Source organism: Salvelinus namaycush, chromosome 34 (assembly GCF_016432855.1).
Source record: "Salvelinus namaycush isolate Seneca chromosome 34, SaNama_1.0, whole genome shotgun sequence".
NCBI lineage: Eukaryota > Metazoa > Chordata > Actinopteri > Salmoniformes > Salmonidae > Salvelinus > Salvelinus namaycush.
This window is the reverse complement of record NC_052340.1, coordinates 1,023,559-1,037,488: the sequence shown is the minus strand read 5'-3', so window position 1 is coordinate 1,037,488 and position 13,930 is coordinate 1,023,559.

Below are 13,930 nucleotides of genomic sequence, written 5' to 3'. Positions count from 1 at the left end.
GACCTGTTTTCTGTTGTTTTTGTATGTGTTTAGTTGGTCAGGGCGTGAGTTGGGGTGGGCATTCTATGTTATGTGTTTCTATGTTGGGTTTAATGTGTTGCCTGATATGGTTCTCAATTAGAGGCAGGTGTTTGACGTTTCCTCTGATTGAGAACCATATTAAGGTAGGCTGTTCTCACTGTTTGTTTGTGGGTGATTGTTGCTGTGTCTGTGTTTGTTACACCACACGGTACTGTTTCGTTTTTTCCTGTTCGTGCGTTCTTCGTTATATGTAGTTCACAAGTTCAGATCTGTTTAACGTCGTTTGTTGTTTTGTAAATTATCAAGTGTCTTTCGTGTCAGTGTTCGTCTTGTCTAATTAAATCATCATGTATTTATCACCCGCTGCGTCTTGGTCCACTCTCTCCCCGAAAGACGAACGTTACAGTTAAATTGACTACATGTTAAACTGCTTTTTTAATAGACCGCATCAAAACAATATATCCAAGCCAAAAAGGTCTGTGCGCTGTTCACCAAAGCATAATATGTAAACTTTGTTACAACCCCATGTTTGGTCCACTTGAAGGAGAAATTAGGGGGGACACTAAGAATTCCATACAGATATACTGTTTGACATAGATCTGACACTGGTGCTTTTGTTTATTACTTGCAGTAGGCTATGTCTCTAGCTGTAATTTTGTCATTTTTGACAGTGTTGATAGATGGCTGTGTGTCCTGTTATATAGATTCTTAAGCAGACATTAAGATACAATGTGCTTTGAATGAAAAATGTAGAAGTTAAAACAAACACTATCTTAATGTCCTTCTATTTTGATATTTTATAGTACCTTGGTATTATGTCCACATCATCTGAAACACAATACCACCTTCTTTGAAGGCTATAGACTACAACATGTCACAGTTATTGTCCCCCACCCTCTCTGCCCACCCCTCCTCTTTCCCCTGGTAGACAGCACACACAACCATTGGTCCAGCAAGACTGTCCATTACCACTGAACCTTATTGTTGTCCATCTTTATTATAAGTGCCTGTCACTCACCTGCCTGTACCACCCCCTACCGCAGTTTGTTGTTACCACAGGCATGCAATTCACTCACTTAGCTGACTCATTCTCATATACCTGAATACCCATTAATACCTTATCCAATGAATTGTCTTATTTAATAGTTCTAAAAGCAGTATAGTATCTACTTTATTATCTGTAAACTGTATAGTTTGTTCAACCATGCTTTAGTTTAGATGGTACACGTTTATAGAAACAAGTGGTCTATTCCTTCAGTTCAGTCCTCTCCTTATCGGGCCTCCTCATTATTTAATTGGGCTTCCTTTCACTTGGCTGTCGAGGTAATGGTTAAAAATGACTTCACCCATTTTAAGAGCGCTTGTCTTTTCTTGCACACTGCAGGATTCCTTACACCGATCTACTACGTCATGTCTGAACATTCAGCCTCGAGTCTTGACTTCAACACACTACCCAAACTAACACAAGTAATTAATCCTTACTAACACACACACACAGACAAACAAACTCAGTATTCAGTACACTTCATATTCATGTGTATAACAGTGTGTAAGACTGAAATTTGCAACAGTCTGTAAATGTTTCCCTGTCCGTCTTGGCATTATTTTCTGTTGTATGTAAATATGTTTGCACTGTCGAAAGAACAGGATTGCTTTATATTTTTACTGTAAATATGAAGAGTATTTATTTAGGTAGGAAGTATTGTGGTACTATTTTTTTAACTGTGAATGCATGGTATTTCTCCAAAGAAGAAGAATATTATGTTGTCAAATGATAGGACTCAGGCCACAATGTTGGGAAGTATTTGTAGGCTGTGGACGAGAGGGGAAAAGTCATAAAACCGAGAAGCACGGGGTCACATTACTGTGCAGGTCGCATAACTCGCATGTATAATCGTTTCACAGACTGACAATCTTACCCTGCAAGGCCCGATGTGGGGATTTCTGTTCCAGTCAAGCAGTAACACACCTGATTCAAGTAATCATATCAAGATTTTGACAAGTTGAATCAGGTGTGTTGCTGCTGGGGTGGAACAAAAACCTGTTCGCAGTTTGAGATCAACTCTATTTGGTTTGGATCACCTCTATTTTATATCATGATCGTTATGGTGATGAGAAAGGGTAACATGTATAGGGATAGTTTGTTCTCCTCCCATACATCTCAACATTCTACATTTCTCGGTGCAGACATACCCTTGCTGTCTGGTTACATTTGGACCATAAGGTAATTTTGAGGTAAATGAGAATATTGTGGTCACCCGAGTCTCTTTTTTTAACTGTTATGTCTCATAAGATAACCAATGTCAGCGGGCAACAGAACATGACTATTGTTAAAGGCCCCCTATGAACAGGACTGAGAGAATCCACCACAGCTTAATGTACTGTTGGACTAGAGAGAGCTTCGCTGTGGAAGCCTGAGATTCAGGAGGATGTAACATCACAGAACGTTCACAGAAAAGTGATTATCTGCCAGATAACATAGGGAGTCGTTTCAGCTCTATTTATTCTATTTCTATATGCAACATTCGAAAACGTTTCAGATCACTGAATACACCCGATTCCCCTGAGTCATTTCATGTGGTTAACATAATGAGACCCTCTTCTGTGCCAATGGGAGTGCTGCGGGTGTAAATGTGTAGATGGGAAAACAGTTGAGAGTATATAAGCAGTCTGTCAGAAGTGGCTCTGAGTTGTTTACTGATTGACTGACTGACTTTGGTTCTGAAAAGGGAGGGAGCGTTCTTCTCCAAACCACTCTCCCTCCTCTCTCTCACTGTGTGGTTACTCCCTTAACATTAGAGGCACATCAGAGGGACTCTAACACAAACATGGGACTCTCCAACATCACTGACACAAACATGCACACAAACACAGGTAGGACAACATGTACACAAACACACAGAAGCTGAGCCACCCCCAAGTCCACCCCCCTGTCTCAGCCTCCAGTATTTATGCTGCAGTAGTTTGTGTCGGGGGGCTAGTGTCAGTCTGTTATATCTGGAGTATTTCTCCTGTCTTATCCGGTGTCCTGTGTGAATTTAAGTATGCTCTCTCTAATTCTCTCTTTTTCTCTTTCTTTCTCTCTCTCGGAGGACCTGAGCCCTAGGACCATGCCTCAGGACTACCTGGCATGATGACTCCTTGTTGTACCCAGGCCACCTGGCCGTGCTGCTGCTCCAGTTTCAACTGTTCTGCCTGTGGCTATGGAACCCTGACCTGTTCACTGTGATTCCTATTATTTGACCACGCTGGTCATTTATGAACATTTTAACATCTTGGCCATGTTCTGTTATAATCTCCACCCGGCATAGCCAGAAGAGGACTGGCCACCCCTCATAGCCTGGTTCCTCTCTAGGTTTCTTCTAAGGTTCTGGCCTTTCTAGGGAGTTTTTCCTAGCCACCGTGCTTCTATACCTGCATTGCTTGCTGTTTGGGGTTTTAGGCTGGGTTTCTGTACAGCACTTTGTGACATCAGCTGATGTAACAAGGGCTTTATAAATACATTTAATTGATTGATTGATTAAGCACACAGACTAATGGTATCCGTGGATGCAGAAGAAATAGACGAATCCAATGGACAAATCCACCCCAGAAGTCTATAGCTCAAATCACGATGTTTGAAAGGGCGTGACGGTAGGACTCGAGAGGTTAATGTACTACTTTGTTGGTTACAGCGAGCAAAGATGATCACCATCAATCATAGTAAACACGTTTTTGATGTTATTCCGCCATTGCCATACATATACCACAGGTGTCGTAAAAGAACGTCGAAACAATCACTCAGAACCACATCAATACATCTTTATTTTAATACTTTTTAAAGTTTTTTTACAAACATACACACTTCATAAACAAGCAACGTCAATTCACAAATACCAATTCATCCCTGTTTCAAAATCGTCAATAGTGAAAATATCACCACAAACCCCAACAACTCAATGACCACTGAATAGTGTCTTTCTGGAGGCCTGCTGGCCCTCTCAGACCTGAGCAGGGTCTGAGGCACTGTGTCCAAAGCTACTGTCACACTCCCAGTACCTGGTGTCACAGACACATCCCCACTTGTTCTCCTTTCTTGTTTCTGTGTGTCCAGTGGCAGTGTGCATGTGTCCTGAGCGTCCTCAAAAGTCTCCTGTATTCTAAAAAGGCTTTGTTATTGCGCCGATACACAGCCCATCTTCTGTCCAGACTGTATATGACAGAAGCGCAACCTCCTCTTTTCTATCCCATGAATCCGGACCCCGAATTCGAACCATATCCTTAGCTGCTAACGGTGACAACACTCTAGCAATTTTGTCAGGGTAGAGTTTGGGTCTTGCCTTCAAGTGAAGGGCCCTGTCCAGCACAGCTAATGGGCAGTCGTTCAGGCAGAAAATTGGAAACCTGAAACGCAACTTGTGTCCATTTAAGATTTCTGCAGGTGACCGGCCTCATTCCAAGGGCACTGCTCTGTAAGACAATAAAGCCAAGTATGGCCCAGTCAAATGATCACATTTTATTGCTAGCGTAGCAAAATGCTTATGCTTCTAGATCCAGCAGTGCAACAGTATCTAACAATTCCGCAACAAAACCTAATATCTAACAAATTCCACAACAACATCTAATATACCCAATCTAGTAAAGGCATGGGATGAGAATATATAAGTATAAAATATATGGATGAGCAGTGACAGAGCGGCTAAGATGCAATAGATAGTAAAGAATAAATAGTGAAGGATACAGTATACAGTATATATGAGATGAGTAATGCGAGATATGTAAACATTCTTAAAGTGGCATTATTAAATAGACTAGTGTTCCATTTATTAAAGTGGCCAATGATGCCAAGTCTGTAGGTAGGCAGCCGCTTCTCTGTGCTAGTGGTGGCTGTTTAACAATCTGATGGCCTTGAGATAGAAGCTGTTTTTCAATCTCTCTGTCCCAGCTCTGATGCACCTGTGCTGACCTCGCCTTCTGGATGGAAGCGGGGGGAACAGGTTGTGGCTCGGGTGGTTATTGTCCTCGATGATTTTTTTTGCCTTCCTGTGACATCGGGTACTGTAGGTGCGAACCACTGCTTTTAATCAGAGCAAGGTGACCGGAAACATGACCGAATACAAACAGTGTAGCTATTCCCTCCGCAAGGCAATCAAACAAGCTAAGCGCCAGTATAGAGACAAAGTAGAGTCGCAATTCAACGGCTCAGACATGAGAGGTATGTGGCAGGATCTACAGTCAATCACGGACTACAAAAGGAAAACCAGCCCCGTCGCGGACCACAATGTCTTGCTCCCAGACAAGCTAAACAACTTCTTTGCTCGCTTTGAGGACAATACAGTGCCACTGACACAGCACGCTACCAAAACCTGCGGGCTCTCCTTCACTGCAGCCAACGTGAGTAAAACATTTAAACGTGTTAACCCTCGCAAGGCTGCCGGCCCAGACGGCATCCCCAGCCGCATCCTCAGAGCATGCGCAGACCAGCTGGCTGGTGTGTTTACGGACATATTCAATCAATCCTTATCCCAGTCTCCTGTTCCCACATGCTTCAATAGGGCCACCATTGTTCCTGTTCCCAAGAAAGCGAAGGTAACTGAGCTAAATGACTATCGCCCCGTAGCACTCACTTCCGTCATCATGAAGTGCTTTGAGAGACTAGTCAAGGACCATATCACCTCCACCCTACCTGACACCCTAGACCCACTCCAATTTGCTTACCGCCCCAATAGGTCCACAGATGACGCAATCGCAATCACACTGCACACTGCCCTAACCCATCTGGACAAGAGGAATACCTATGTAAGAATGCTGTTCATCCGCTACAGCTCAGCATTTAACACCATAGTACCCTCCAAACTCGTCATTAAGCCAGAGACCCTGGGTCTCGAACTCGCACTGTGCAACTTGGTCCTGGACTTCCTGACGGGCCGCCCCCAGGTGGTGAGGGTAGGTAACAACATCTCCACCCCGCTGATCGTCAACAGAGGAGCCCCACAAGGGTGCGTTCTGAGCCCTCTCCTGTACTCCCTGTTCACCTATGACTGCGTGGCCATGCACACCTCCAACTCAATCATCAAGTTTGCAGACGACACTACAGTGGTAGGCTTGATTACCAACAACGACGAGACGGCCTACAGGGAGGAGGTGAGGGCCCTCGGAATGTGGTGTCAGGAAAATAACCTCACACTCGATGTCAACAAAACAAAGGAGTTGATCGTGGACTTCAGGAAACAGCAGAGGGAGCAGCCCCCTATCCACATCGACGGGACAGTAGTGGAGAAGTGGGATTTGCCATCTCCCTTAACGCTTTGACCTTGGCATAATCAGGCTGCACACCCTCCGAAGACAGCTTATCTGCTAGAAATTTGATTTCCTTCACACAGAACTGACATTTAGCCTGGTTTAGCTTCAAACAATGCTTCTGAACCCTCTGTAGAGTCTTTTCCAGCCGATCATTTTGTTCCTGAATAGTGGACCCCAAGACAACAAAATCATCCACATACAGTACACTCAAACTCCCTCTAACCCCTAAATGACACTTTCCATGGCCTTGTGAAAGAGCTCAGGGGCAGATATACCTTTAAGGTAACCTTTTAAAGGTTAATGGTGTACACTCGCTAAACCAATCCCAACAACTCACGTGCTGTATCCCCCAAAAGAGTATCATGCCCGTCTGGTACAAACATACGTGTGTGGCTTCTTGATTTCCCCTTTACAGTTAGCTGACAAGAACCTTTAGTCTCAATTGCTTGGCCTTTGTACGCTTTGAGAGCCATAGTCTTTTGTATGATGGCTGGTTTGTGATTTTTCTCATGAATATCCCTCATATTGATCAGGTTGGCTTCAGCCCCTATATCCAGCTTTAAGGTCAAAATTGTACCATTAGCCACGTCTGGTACAACCCAGTGGTCACTAGCTACAGTATGGCCCTGTGATGGTTCTTGCACGTCCTCCATGCAATCCATAGTTCCCACAAACAAATCACTTTGTTCATTCTCCTATATTTCAATGGTGTGAACATTTTGATCTCGAGGCATAGATGACGTTAGGTCTACAAAATTACACGTCCGTGCTTTAAATTTCAAATCTGAAAGAAAGATGTCAAACTCTTCACCTTGCTGTTGTATACAACAGCGATACACACAATGTTCATATGTCTCGTTCTTCTTAGGTGAACAATATGAATCAATCTGATCCAGTACCTCGGCAAACTCGTCTTTGTCCTCCTCATTTGCAAACGTGAAGGTATTGAATATATCAATTGCCTGTGGTCCCGCTATAGTAGGAAAGAGAGAAACTTTATCGTCATCCGGCTCCGTTTTAACCCCAATGGCAGACATATACAGCAAAAACCGCTGCCGAAATGTTTTCCAATTTGCGTCCACATTCCCATCCAGGCTCAATTCTATTGCAGTTCATATGGGTTTTAATGACATTATGAAGGGCAGCTCTGAACAGTTGAAACTGGATTTCAAAGAGCTGATTGACTTTCTGCTAGGCACTAATAAAAGACCCATCAAATCTTGCCCTGTGCCCTCTCCGAATCATGGCATTGAACTCTTTAGCAGGATACTTTCTCTTCACAACTGGCTACGTGATTATTGCAGCTCGATGGGTGTAAATTTAGTTTACATTTTCGATACCTTTTGGAAACAAAACATGTTTTATAAAGAGGATGGGATCCACCCAAATCATTTGGGTTCCTGGATCCTTTCACAGCATTATAAGGCAGGGTTGAGAGAATGACTTATCAATAACCCAAGCCCAGCTCAGTTAATCCCTATCATTCTTTCGATGAGTCATCAAAATGCTTTAGCACATGTACATTATACCAGGGAGAATGGTAGACACAATGTAAGTAACCTAATGTATGTCCTTCTAACTGCCCTGAATGCCTCTGCTGATCCTACAACTAATTGTATGCAGCATCCAGATTCATGCTGTTAGCACTGAGGTGGTGTGACCTAGAAAGAAGTCCACTGTGTGCAGCTCACCCTGCACTAACATAAATAACATGAGAATATCTACTTCTGCTAAACTTCCCAGTAAAGCAATGAAAACAAGCAAGCATCCCAGAAAAGTGCTCAAAATAGCCCACATTAACATATGTAGCTTAACTCTAGGGTACATGGGACGGTAGCGTCCCACCTGACCAACATCCAGTGAAATTGCAGAGCGCCAAATTCAAAAACAGAAATACTGATTATAAAAATTCAGAAAACATACAAGTGTTACACATAGGTTTAAAGATTAACTTCTTGTGAATCCAACCACGGTGTCAGATTTCAAAAAGACTTTACGGCGAAAGCATACCATGCGATTATTTGAGAACATCGCACAGCAGACAAATCATTACAAACAGTAACCAGCCAAGTAGAAGAGTTACACAAGTCAGAAATAGAGATCAAATTAATCACTTACCTTTGATGATCTTCATATCGGTGCACTCAGAAGACATTCATTTACTCAATACATGTTTGTTTGGTTCAAAAAAGTCTCTCAAAAAAGTCTAAATTGTATCCGTAAAGTTCATAGGAACATGTTAAACGATGTTTATACTGTCACGACTTCCACCAAAGGTGGCTCCTCTCCCTGTTCGGGAGGTGCTCGGCGGTCGTCGTCGCTGGCCTACTAGCTACCACCGATCCATTTTTCATTTGTGTCTGTCTGTTTCTTACACCTGTGTTCTATTGAGTTAATTCCTGTGGGTTTATTAACCTCGTTGCCTGCTGTTATTTTGTGCGGTATTATTTCTGTGTTTGTTTGGTGCGTGTGCTAGATTGCGCCACAGGCTATTCTCATAGTCGTTTGTGCCGTTGTGATTTATTTTAGGAGTAGATTGTTTGTTTTCCTCCTGTTGTCACTTCGAATTTCTGTTTTGTTGGGTGCTTTCATTGGGTTTGTTTCCTGACCAGTTTTGTTGTGTTTTGGACTTCCAAATAAATATTTTACTATTTGGACCTCAGTGCTCTCCTGCTCCGGACTCTTGCACCTAACTCGTCCTAGTGAGGCACCTTACATATATTCAATCCTCAGGTTGTTTTTAGCCTAAATAATCAATAATATTTCAACTGGACAATAACGTTGTCAATATAAAAGGTAAACAAGAGAGGCGCACTCTCGGGATTGCGCATGAAAAAGCTCTGTGACACTGCAGGGTCATTCAGACTGGTCTTACTCCCTCATTTTTCAGAATACAAGCCTGAAACTATTTCTAAAGACTGTTGACATCAAGTGGAAGGCATAGGAACTGTAATTTGAGTCCTAAGTCAATGGATACTGTAATGGCATTGAATAGAAAACTACAAAAATTTAAAAATCCTACTTCCTGGTTGGATTTTTCTAAGGTTTTTGCCTGCCAAATCAGTTCTGTTATACTCACAGACATTATTTTAACAGTTTTGGAAACGTTAGAGTGTTTTCTATCCAAATCTACCAGGTATATGCATATCCTAGCTTCTGGGCCTGAGTAGCAGGCAGTTTACTTTTGGCACGCTTTTCATCCGGAGGTGAAAATAGTGCCCCCTACCCTAGAGAAGTTATTAAGAAACAAGGTTAATGAAATTAATAACTTGCTAGTAACAGATGACATTCATATTCTGACTCTCTCTGAAACTCACTTAGACAATACCTTTGATGATACAGTGGTAGCAATACAAGGTTCTAACATTTACATAAAATATAGAAATCCTAGTGGTGGAAGTGTTACTGTTTATATTCACAACCACATTCCTGTAAAAATGAGAGAGGATCTCGTGTTAAATACTGTTGAAGTAATATGGCTACAGGTTCATCTGCCTCACCTAAAGCCCATTCCTCACCTAAAGCCAATGCTAGTATAGACCACCAAGCGCTAACAGTCAGTATGTGGATAACATGTGTGAAATGCTTCATAATGTATGTGATATCAACAGAGATGTATATTTTCTGGGTGATTTCAATATTGACTGGTTTTCATCAATCTGCCTACTAAATAATTGTTTAAAAACTGTAACCAGTGCCTGCAATATGGTTAAGGTTATCAGTCAAACTACAAAGGTATTTACAAACAGCACAGGAATGAAATCATCAACATGTATTGTTCACATCTTTACTAATACTGCAAAAACATGCTTGAAAGCAGTATACAGATCCATTGGATGTAGTGATCACAATATAGTAGCCATATTTAGGAAAACTAAAGTTCCACAGGCTGGACCTAATATAGTTCTACAGCTGCACCATCGAGAGCATGCTGACTGGTTGCATCACTGCCTGGTACGGCAACTGCTCAGCCTCAAACTGCAAGACACTACAGAGGGAAGTGCGTACGGCCCAGTACATCACTGGGGCCAACCTTCCTGCCATCCAGGACCTCTATACTAGGCAGTATCAGAGGAAGGCCCTAAAAATTGTCAAAGACTCCAGCCACCCTAGTCATAGACTGTTCTCTCTGCTACCGCATGGCAAGCGGTAGGTACCAGAGCGCCAAGTCAAGGTCCAAAAGGCTTCTTAACAGCTTCTAACCCCAAGTCATACGACTCCTGAACAGCTAATCAAATGGCTACCCAGACTATTTGCATTGCCCCCCCACCCTCTTTTACGGTACTGCTATTCTCTGTTTATTATCTATAGTCACTTTAATTCTACCTACATGTACATATTACCTCGACTAATCGGTGCCCCCACACCTAGTGTGGGGGCAGTGGTTAGAGCGTTGGACTAGTAACCCAAAGGTTGCAAGTTCAAATCCCCGAGCTGACAAGGTACAAATCTGTCGTTCTGCCCCTGAACAGGCAGTTAACCCACTGTTCCTAGGCCGTCATTGAAAAAAAGAATTTGTTCTTAACTGACTTGCCTAGTTAAATAAAGGTAAAATAAAATATTGGCTCTACCAGTACCCCCTGTATATAGCCTCGCTATTGTTATTTTACTGCTGCTCTTGCTTTTATTTTTTATTTTTTACTTATCTATTTTTTACTTGACACTTCTTTTTCTTAAAACTGCATTGTTTGTTTATGGCTTGTAAGTACGCATTTCACTGTAAAGCACATGTGACAAATAACATTTGATTTGATTTGATTTGATTGGAATAGGTCATACAATATGATATTTTCATTGGCAAGATTAGCAAATTTAGGCATGAAATGCCAGCAACTGTCACGATCGTCTTGACTTTGTAGAGAGGACCAAAACGCAGCGTGTGAGAAATACATTCTTCTTTTATTTTAGAAGAGCAACGAATGAAACAAAAAACTGACGACCGTGAAGCTATATAAACAAAATGGTGCTGACACTGACCACTACACACTGACATAGACAATTACCCACAAACAGCTAAAGCCTATGGCTGCCTTAAATATGGCTCCCAATCAGAGACAACAATAACCAGCTGTCTCTGATTGAGAACCAATTCAGGCAACCATAGACTTTCCTAGACACCTACACTGAACACTAACCCATCTACTCTACTTAACCCCCTAAACCATACAACACCCTAGACAATACAAAAACACACAAACTTCCCCATGTCACACCCTGACCTAACTAAAATAATAATGAAAACAAAGATAACTAAGGCCAGGGTGTGACAGCAACACTACACATCCAAGTATATCTGATCAAATTATGAAAGACAATAATTGTAATTTTGAATTCCATAAAGTGAGTTTGGAAGAGGGGAAAAAATGATTGTTGTCTATCAACAATGACAAGTCACCGGGCTCTGACAACTTGGAAGGAAAATTATTAAGGATAATAGCAGTAGAATTTTCCACATCTTCAATTTAAGCCTACTAGAAAGTGTGTGCCCACAGGCCTGGAGGAAAGAAAAAGTCATTCCGCTACCTAAGAATAGTAAAGCCCCGTTTACTGTCTCAAATAGCCGACCAATAAGCCTGTTACCAACCCTTAGTAATTTTTTTTTTTTTTTTTTACCAGATACAATAATATCATACAGTAAACAAATTGACAACAGACTTTCAGCACGCTTATAGGGAAGGACATTCAACAAGCACAGCACTTACACAAATGACTGATGATTGACTGAGAGAAGTTGATAATACAAATATTGTGGGGGCTGTTTTATTAGACTTCAGTGCGACTTTTGACATTATCAATCATAGTCTGCTGCTGGAAAAACGTTTGTGTTATTGCTTTACACCCCCTGCTATAATGAGGATAAAGAGTTACCTGTCTAACAGAACACAGAGGGTGTTCTTTAATGGAAGCCTTTCCAACATTATCCAGGTAGAATCAGGAATTCCCCAGCGCAGCTGTCTAGACCCCTTACTTTTTTCAATCTTTGCTAATGACATGCCACTTGCTTTGAGTAAAGCCAGTGTGTCTATGTGTGCGGATGACTCAACACTATACACGTCAGCTACTACAGCGAGTGAAATGACTGCAACACTTAACAAAGAGCTGCAGTTATTTTCAGAGTGGGTTGCAAGGAATAAGTTAGTCCTAAATATTTCAAAAACTAAAAAGCATTGTATTTTGCACAAATCATTCACTTAACCCTAAACCTCAACTAAATATTGTAATAAATCATGTGGAAATTGAGCAAGTTGACGTGACTAAACTGCTTGGAGTAACCTTGAATTGTAAACTGTCATGGTAAAAACATATTGATACAACAGTAGCTAAGATGGGGAGAGATCTGTCCATAATAAAGTGCTGCTCCACCTTCTTAACAGCACGATCAACAAGGCAGGTCCTACAGGCCCTAGTTTTGTCGCATCTAGACTAATGTTCAGTCGTGTGGTCAGGTGCTACAAAGAGGGACTTAGGAAAATTGTAATTGGTTCAGAACAGGGCAGCACGGCTGGCCCTTGGATGTACACAGAGAGCTAATATTAATAATATGCATGTGAATCTCTCCTGGCTCAAAGTGGAGGAGAGATTGACTTTATCACTACTTGTATTTGTGAGAGGTATTGACATGTCGAAAGCACCGAGCTGTCTGTTTAAACTATTAGCACACAGCACAGACATCCATGCATACCCCACAAGACATTCCATCAGAGGTCTCTTCACAGTCCCCAAGTCCAGAACAGACTATGGGAGGCGCACAGTACTACATAGAGCCATGTCTAAATGGAACTCTATTTCACATCATGTAACTGATGCAAGCAGTAGAATCAGATTTTTTTTAAAGATAGAAATACACCTTATGGAACAGCAGGGACTGTGAAGCAACACAAACATAGGCACAGACACAAGCATACACACACATGATAACATACGCACTATACACACACGTACACATGGAAGTTGTGTTGTAGGTATGTGGTAGTGAAGTATGGGCCTGAGGGCACACACTTAGTGTGTTGTGAATTCTGTAATGAATGTATTGTAATGTTTTTAAAACTGTATAACTGCCTTAATTTTGCCAGACCCCAGGAACAGTAGCTGCTTCCTTGGCATATACAAATATACCAAAAAATCCTCTGGTGGCCTGATAACAGTCATTCCATAAACTCCGACATTCACAGAAAAAAACATGATTTCCACTCCTGGTAGCTTATGTAACTTTTTTGGTTGCAGCGAGCAAAGACGACCATCAACATCAATCATAGTTGAACAAGTTTTTAATGTTATTCCGCCATTGTCACACATATATATATACATATATTTTGTAAAAGAGTGTCGTAAAACAATCACTCTGAACCACATTAATACAGTTAAGGCTTTTTATTATTCAAAAACGTTGCATTTTCAAGGCCTCTGGGAATCCGGATCATGTATGCAACTGGAAAATGGTTTTAAATGGTTGGCAACGGTGAACGAAAATGGGTGTTTCTAATTTCACAAGTCCAGGTAGGTCTTCTTCTGTTTGTTGCCTACTGCTTAATGAACACAACCCAGGCATGTGTTGTCTCACCTCTGCCATTGAGACTGGCTCTGATGGCTGCCTCGTACTGCGGCTCCTCTGATACACCTCCAGCGT